General features: G+C 42.6%; 1 long non-coding RNA gene across 1 annotated transcript in view; it reads right to left on the minus strand.

The window, feature by feature from the left end:
* Window positions 1–6,928, minus strand: part of LOC116685979 (uncharacterized) — a 12,343-nt gene extending 5,415 nt beyond the window's left edge. The window contains exons 1-2 of the long non-coding RNA XR_004331099.1: window positions 6,332–6,928; window positions 4,110–4,186 (exon numbers count right to left, since the gene is read on the minus strand). This is a non-coding gene — a long non-coding RNA (uncharacterized LOC116685979). The remainder of the gene's footprint in view (window positions 1–4,109; window positions 4,187–6,331) is intronic.
* Window positions 6,929–8,618: the final 1,690 nt, after the last annotated feature.

Genomic DNA, 8,618 nt, shown 5'->3' on the forward strand with positions numbered 1-8,618 from the left:
GAGACATAAAGAGTTGAAATCAGTCCAGACACTCAGCACTTGGTCAGGACGAGCCAGTACAGAGCTTTGTATGTGCCATTGAACGATCATTACAGCTTACAAATTCAAACTTTCACCTAAAATCCCTTTCTGCTGGGAACCAGTGACAAGGGCCTGGTTCATTGAGGGGCTCCAGACCTGAGAGGGGCCCTGGAATCTCTGTTCCAGGAAGTTATCATGTAAGAGGAGCTGGTGATGTGCTGTAAGGGTCGGAAATATCAAGCAGCTGCTGGGAAAATGTAGCTATCTCAAGTGGAAGTAATAAAAGAAATGCAGGTACCTCAGAAATATGACCTTTTTTAAATTGCCATCAGATTCTGATACAATCAAAGATTCTCTATACTGTACTCAAGATAACCCATTTCAAGCATCGCCAATGGTATGAAACAGTACATACTTCCTGTCTCCTAAAGGGGCGTGGCCTCATTTAAAAGTGTGGTGGACATCGTGTGGATTGATAAAAAGTCATATTTGAATAATTTCGTAACAGTTTCTTTTGCTAACATTAGACATTTACACGGCTAAAAGACATATTTAACATCACCGAGATTAGTTTTGTTAGGGCGTTCACAAACGTTAGCTGACGTTAGCTTCTCTGTGTTGCCAGATCTCGCGAGACTTTGGTCCTGACACAGAAACAGGTCTCAAACCAAGTTAATTTTCTCCTGATGTGTCCGTCTGAAAAATGCCACTTTAGTGTCAGAATGTTCTGGAGATATACAGCTTGTGAGGAATGGATCCAATATTAACTTTGGTACACATAATTTGTGTTCACGTTCCCTTCGCCCATTGGGATCAAAACACTCAGACCTGCAGGAAAAGGAAAACAGGAAACTACTCGGAGTTGAGGTGTCTCGGTTCTACACTGTCTCTGATACAATTTAAGTGTAGGTTCAAAAAAAACCTAGAAACTGGATTTTGTAACAAGAAGAAAGAATATGGAATGATACTAATATCTATATAATAATCAGATGAAGCTGACACTAAAAAAGGATAACATGTCAGTTGAATGTTATCACCAAAAACCGCAGAATACTGTTATTAAAGTTGAATATGAGGCGGCACATGTAAACATATATTACCTCCAAGCTCAAATCATCTGACCCTCATTATAAAGGCTTATCGATTTCCCAGGTTCCATCCTAGTGAGGAGATCCTTACTTTACATCTATGAATGTGTCTGGTGTGTACAGAATTCCCTGACAGGGTCTGCAGTGTGTGTGCAGAGTGCAGGCAGGCCCTGCTCCAGACTGGCTCTGTGTACATGCTGTGGACAGGAAGCCACAATGGTTCCCCAACCTTTTGACGCCATGGCAAACCCCCCCTTACAGTGAGTCATTTTACAAGCCCCCTATGTGGTAGCCTAGTGACTTTGGCAATTCCTATCAAAAAGCTACAAAACAGCTGTTTTGCTCTGGACTGAAAGGTGATGACAATATTTTAATCAAAAAGTAATACAACAAACTAAATCAACAAGGTGTGTGTGTGTGTGTGTGTGTGTGTGTGTGTGTGTGTGTGTGTGTGTGTGTGTGGTGTGCGTGTGCAAGTGCGCAAGTGTGTGAGTGTTTAGGCCGGCTGTGATAACAGTCAAAGCCAATCTCTCCTGTTTAGTCAAACATTGCCTAATATGGTCTTCTTTTCTTTTCCTCTTGGCTCTGAAAATCACACACAGGAAACCCGCTCTGCATTTATCTGTCTGTCTGTCTGTCACACTAATGTATTGTGCACGAACACCCACACACACACACACACACACACACACACACACACACATAGACACACAGACACAGCTGAATAATTTAAAAAATATATTTAGAGTTGGTGAGATGTACTACTCCCCAGACTAGAGCTAAGAGCCAAACACTGTGTTAGAGTATATCTCAAGAGAAACAGACCATGTACAACACATCCTAAACGTGAGTGTAAAAGTGGATCTTAAAATCAATTACCAAATATGGCAATGCTGAACAGTGGACTAAGTCAAACCCTGGATCCTGATCAGGGGGACATGTTGGTGGTGCAGTGACGGGCTGTAATACGGTTTTAAGGGGGAGTAGAAAATAATTTAGAGCTGCTAGAACTTGGGGATGCTTCCCAAGAGCCCGGGTGCAAAAAGGTACCTTACAGTGTTGTAAACGACTTAGGGCAATGTTTCCCAACCTTGAGGTTGGGCCCCTCTAACGGGTCTCACAGTAAGAAAAATCAGAGGAGTCACATGATGATCAAGGAAAAATCTGTGGTAGAAATTGAAAAAACACATTCTTTGGTTTCTTTGGTAACTGCTCCCAACTCATGCATAGAGGGTGATGGACCTGCTGTCTATGGCTGGACAAGCTGCTGAAGACAATACATGCTGTTTAAATGTCTTACAACATTTGCTAGAGAAATCATTGTTGGTTGTCTAAAGCTGAAGACATGCCAACACTGCTCCTTAAATACTGTTCTCATCAAGTCACTTTTGTCTTTTGAGATTTTTTGAGTGTAGAAATCCAGTCCAAAAGACGATTTCAACATAATCAGTGTCAGATGTACAGTATGTCAGCAGGAAAAAGGGCACAGATCTTTTTCTTATCTTTAAGAAATGCATGAGTTCTAACATCACTAAGGTCGCTAAGGTAGTTTGCGTTCACATTATGTGACCAGTCCAGACGTTATGTTCACTGTGATGAATTACCTAACTCCAAAAGAAAACTCACACTTGTTTTTGTACAGTTTGAATTATAGAAGGAAAAAGTCTATGTAGGGCGGAGGTCGAGGTGGATAGAAGGGTCAAACAAACACAGGACCTTCACCCAGGAGACTGCTGGTCGCTTTATTTTAACAGACACACTTATTTTATTTTCCTAAATCTAACCGAGAAGTTTTGTTGCCTAAACAGGTTGTTAACTGCAGGGGCCGGCTGTGCAGGCACACTGACCGCTCGTGATACTGGACATTTTACTAAATGTCCAGTAACACAAAGAATTGTGCATAACTTTACTTTCCCTAAGATGCCATACAAACCGTTGTGTGACGACGTAGTCTACATAAAGCCTAATAGCAAGAGGAATTTTAACTTCAAGTAAGCCCTGTATGCAGCTCATTTTTCCAAAATGTAATAACATGCAGGGAGTAGGCCTAAGAGCAGAAAGCAGGTGAAATGTCAGTTGAACTGCAAATGGTGAAGCAGTTGAAATTTCAGATGAAATGAAATCATTAGAGATAGCTGAAGTGTGTCAGTTCTGCCAACAATGGAACCAGACAGCGTATAGTGTCACTGGGGGCCTTCATCAAACTATCTTTGAATGAAGAAAACAAAAAGACTCAAAGCTTAAAAAAGTCAAAGACTAGTGCATGCGTGTCTCAGAGTAGGCGTGGATGGACTCATATGATGAAATAGAGGTGTATGCTCTCTGCAAAAGGGGGGCGAGTGATCAATGCTAAAAATACTTCTCCTTCCATCTCTTTTCCTGCATTCTTCTCCTTCCACCCACTCCTTTTACCTTCCATATGCCTCGCCCCCTCTTCCTACCCCCTTTCCCCCTCCCCCTCCTTCTCCTTCTCCGATGGGAAATTTACCCTGGGAATCACGGTCTTCTGGTCCCAGAGGGGTGCTGGTGTGAGTGTGTGTGTGTGAGGGGTTATGTGAAAGTCCTCTTAACCCAGTGCCCCCAAGACTTCTGACCGCTCAGTAAATAAATACAGCATTTCCTCCTCTCCTCCCTACATACACTTTCTCATGTCCATCCCAGGCCTCAGCAGGACAGCAGTTCCTGTCTGCCAGGGCTTTAACACAGATTTCATTAGCTGGATCTGGGAACAGGGACCTCGATATGACCCTCTGTTTACATTTGAACCTGCTCAACTCTGGCCGACTCACCAGCCAACATGTCATGTCATGTCAAAGGATTCAAGAGCAGAACAAATGACAGCCACATTGTGCCATCAGCTACTAACAGAAACATGTTGCTACTGAAAGTGTGTATTTTAACTAAGTGGTTGATCTCAGCTGGTTTTCAGAGGAACAACTACAAAAATGAGATGTTTAAAAAAAAACGTGTCTGTGTGTGTGTGTGTGTCGGTGCTCCTACCTGGTCGGTTTCTTGTACACCTTGAGATTGTCCTTGTCCCTCATCTGTCTCGGCGCGTGACAACACACAGCAGTGTTCTGGGGAAACAGACATGAGTTATGTGTACACGTACATGAATGTGTGTGTGTGTGTGTGTTTATGACTAGCAGTAGTTTCCTCAGTACACTCTGTTCATGGTGTAAATTTGGTCCCAGCCATTGATGCTGGCCTCCTGTGTGACATGAGACGCTGTGGGAGATGGATGTCAGCCATACTCTGGGAGGGTTTCAGCACCAGAGTCTTGATCTGTTTTACCCATTTAAGGACAGCACCGCCCCAGAAACAAGCATAGGTTGGATTTTTTTTTTTTAATTTACACATACAAGTGAGCTGAATTAGAAAAATCTGGTGGCCAAACTTTTTGACCTGTGACACCTTAAAACAAAGCATGACTTGCATGTATGTACTCTTTGTGTCCAGTTCAACCACAGAATGATTTCTCCTTCTCGGATAAAAAATTTTACCTGTGAAATTTAGATTATTCATACAAAAATGCATCACAAACTCAGAAAAAAAAAACGTTTTGTATAGCAGACATCTGGGATTTTTTTCTTCCACTTCCCCTGTTCCTGTTAATCATCTCATGACCCCTAAGATTAATCTTGCAACCTTTTGTTGAGTCCCACCCCCCAGGCTGGAAGCTACTATGCTGATATTACGCCCGCGGGTGTATGTGTGTCAGCCCTGCAAATGGATGGGGGAAGACAATGAATTTATGTTATTACCATGTAGACAAAAATGAATCCTAAATCCATTCCAGGCCAGTTCAAGAGGGACAAGTGAAAATGGCATTTTAATGTAATTCAGATTGCTGTACAGTTAGAGTCCTGGTACTCTCTCAGTAAACACTGTTGCAGCTCATTTGGCTCAGTAACACAGTTTCAACCAAACAGGAGGAACAGAGCAACACGTGGGCCGCGGCAAACCCTAACCCTGCTGTTGACCTCGGGTCAAATTTGACCCATTTTCAAATCGTTTTTATATCAGAAAATTGGGTTTCTTTCAATCAAAATGTTAAAAAAATTGTAAAATAAATGATCAGTTCACTACTCTTACTGAAAATGGGTGTTTTATTTAATCTTTTGTCTTTTAAAAAAAAGGTAAAAGGACTTTGAAAAAAAGTGACAAAAACTTGGAAAAATCTCACAAAAACATTGGGAAAGGCTCAAAAACATCAGGTGACAAAAAGTGACAAAAACATTCCAACAAAAGTTTGACCCAGAAAGACAAATGGGAAAAAACACAAGGGTTAAAACCATCCCGGACTACTCCTAGTCACATTTACTTTGCATGACGAGTGAGCATTTATAAAGGTATAACATAGTGTTTGAGACTTTAAAATGTTTCTTTCTTTTCCTCTACATTTCTTTTGTTCTGCACTCAGTCCACTATAGGCTCTGATAACTTGCACTGACTCAAAATGGCTTGAGTTAAGTCATTCATCTCAAGGCCTCTTCACAAAGTGTGTGACAGCAATCACACATGTTTGCTCTATGTCAGATTATAAGATATCACTTTTGAGGCATGTCAGATTGCGCGATGAATGTCTACTGAATCCTGTTACTACGAGAAAAGAATCAATAAAGGACAGGTCATTAACTCCAGCTATCTGAGAATACAGATAATACAAACCAAGCTTCTTTTTTTTTTCAAAAATGGCTTGTAGCACAGATATCTATACAGATGTGGTGTCAATAATATATAACAACCGAGTTGTAGCAAAGGTCACATTTTGAGAGTTTGTTGTAATTTTCAGACATTGTCCAAATCTGTAATTTAGCCAACAGCAGATGTGTCTCCCAGTGAGCTCAGGGACCACTGTTTTGGATTGAAAAACAAAAATATTCACTGTTTCGCTTGAGATTATTAACTTTAGTGTGGGACTGGCCAAAACAACGCCGTGTGGATCGCCTTCAGTGGACAGCAAGTCCACTTCTGTTGTTGTGAAACATGATTTATTGGCTTTGTAATACTGTGTAGACATATTTAATACATTTTCAAAAGCCTAAATCATGTTGACACTATGTTCATTGAACTAAGGCAAGCACGTTTCAAGTTTCTGCCTGAATGATGGAAAAGAAAGCACTTTAAAAAACATGGTATTTTTTGTAATATATAGATGATTTTTAGTAGAGCAACAAAACATTCAAAAACTCCAGTAAGAGTAGTTTGTGAGACCATACCTTATTAAACATCTGCAGCAGCTGGCAGGCTGCCTCGCTGCTGGACTGATGAGCTTTCGCAAGGCTTGCCATCTCCCCTGGCAGGTTCCTTGGTTCTCCTGGGTGAAATTACTTGTCTGACTGCTAAAAGGCTGATTTTGCAGTAGTGATGAGTTGAGGAGCAGGTTTGCCCACTGGCATCCTTCTGAAGCTTCAGTGTTTTCCCAATAAGCTGAAGTTCAGATCAGACGGTAATAGGACTGCTCATCAGTGTGGGACACCCTCTGCTCTCTGTGTCTCTCTTATGAAGCAGACGGACTGCCAAGCCATGCATTCCACTGTTACCTTGTATGGTCAGTGGGGGGCGGGCCTTACACCAGGGAAGGCCCACTCTAAATATGACTTATTGGCTGATGTCAGAGGAACCAAGAAGCCTCAACTAGTGACCTGTAGAGCCTGTCTGGGAAAGATGGAGCGACATAGGGACAAATAGAGGAGAAGGGAGTGAGAAAGAAGAGGGAGAACAAGAGGGAAAGAAGGGGGAGATTAGGAGTGGAGGAGGAGAAGTAAAAAGGAGACAGAAGCTGAGAAACAAAAAGGGAGGGAGCCGATAAAGAGAGGAGGGAAGAAATGGGAAGGGAAAAAGAAAAGAAGGGAAGAAAGAATTAACATAGAATTGGAAAAATGACGTGTGTGTGTGTGTGTGTGTGTGTGTGTGTGTGTGTGTGTGTATGTGTGTGTGTGTGTGTGTGTGTGTGAAAAAAAGCATTTGACAATTTTCATATTTCTTCTAAATTTGGTCTTTTTCTGCATCAGGCAGCTGACTGGACTGGGCGACAAACTGAAAATACCACGTGGAACTTATTACACTGCTGACAGAGGGAAGGACACACAGAAAGACAGACTGAGAGAGAGAAGGAGAGAGACAGAGAGCAGAGACAGAAAGAGAGAGAAACAAACAGATAGAAACACAGAGAGGGACACAGAGCGGAGACTGAAAGAGAGAAAGAGACAAACAGACAGACAGACAGACAGAGAGAGAGGGAGAGAGTCAGACAAAGTGAGGGAAGGGGGGGAGAGGGAGGGAGGCAGCTGGGGCCTTTCTGTGTGGAGTGCGCGGGTTTCCTCTGGGTGCTCTGGCTTCTTCCCGCAGTTTGGAGCCATGCAGGTTGAGTTCATATTTTTAAGTGACAACTTATCTCTAAAAGTTGGCCCAGCCTCATTTCAGCCGCTTGTAGCCGCAATCTCTTTCTTTCGGTGACTATCTAAAGCTCATGACCATAGGTAAGGGTCAGAACATAGATTCTGGTAAAGGGGTCCTTGAATAGGTGACAAGGGAAACCCTGGTGGAGGCCAACATCCACTGAAAACACGCTGAACGTTAGACAGAGTATACGGAGACAGCTCTCACTTTGGTTTTACAAGGAGCGGAGGGCTCGACCCCGGGCCAGCTCCTCCAATTTCTCCACCATCATTGCAACCAACCATCACAACCCCAGCGTTATTTACAAAACCATCAAATCTGTTATCAAGCCAAACCTCCCCCAATGATCACATGATCACCCGATAGGTGGTGCTCTACTCTCGCATTTCCAAACCTATCTCCACAGCTGTGTGGAGGAAGGTCCGGCCCCTCCACACATAAACTCTCGGATAGGAAAAATAACGGCAAGAGATCAGGGGTTATTTGCATTTCTTTAAACCAATCACAATTGTCTTTGGCGGTGGTTCGGCAAAATAGTCTCCGGACGGAACTTGTTTTGGTGGAACATTCAAAAGAAAAAAGCCAAATTCAATATTAAATGAAGTTAACACACAATAAAGTAGAGTGAGCTATATAAATTAGCTGGATACGTGGTTATAGCACATTTGCTCTTACCAGTGTATCACGGTGTGTATTTTGTCCACAGCAGTCCCACCAATCGGTCCCAAAACGTCCCAGTTAGAGAGGATATGCTGTAAACATATTCTTTGTAAATCTTAACAATCATTCCTAGAAAGAACCAAGCAGGTCTGCCTTGCTGCAGATCCAAAGTTTCTTCAAAACTAGCCATTTTCAGCGTGTAACGTTAGCTTGCTAGCTTAGAGGTTTCCGGTAGCTGTTCCTCGATGCACAGAGAAAGTGGAAGGTGAGGGACGTCCTTCAGAACTTCAGGCGGCGCCGGAATGATCCGGTAAGTGAACCATCGTCGATCCAGACTAGCAGTGCCCTAACCTGAATAAAGGATATTAAGACTGCAAATCACTATAGAAAATGTGTTTAGCTCTCTTGCTGAAGACACATCAGCACTTGACAAGGATAAGGGGG

Source organism: Etheostoma spectabile, unplaced genomic scaffold (genome assembly GCF_008692095.1).
Source record: "Etheostoma spectabile isolate EspeVRDwgs_2016 unplaced genomic scaffold, UIUC_Espe_1.0 scaffold280, whole genome shotgun sequence".
NCBI lineage: Eukaryota > Metazoa > Chordata > Actinopteri > Perciformes > Percidae > Etheostoma > Etheostoma spectabile.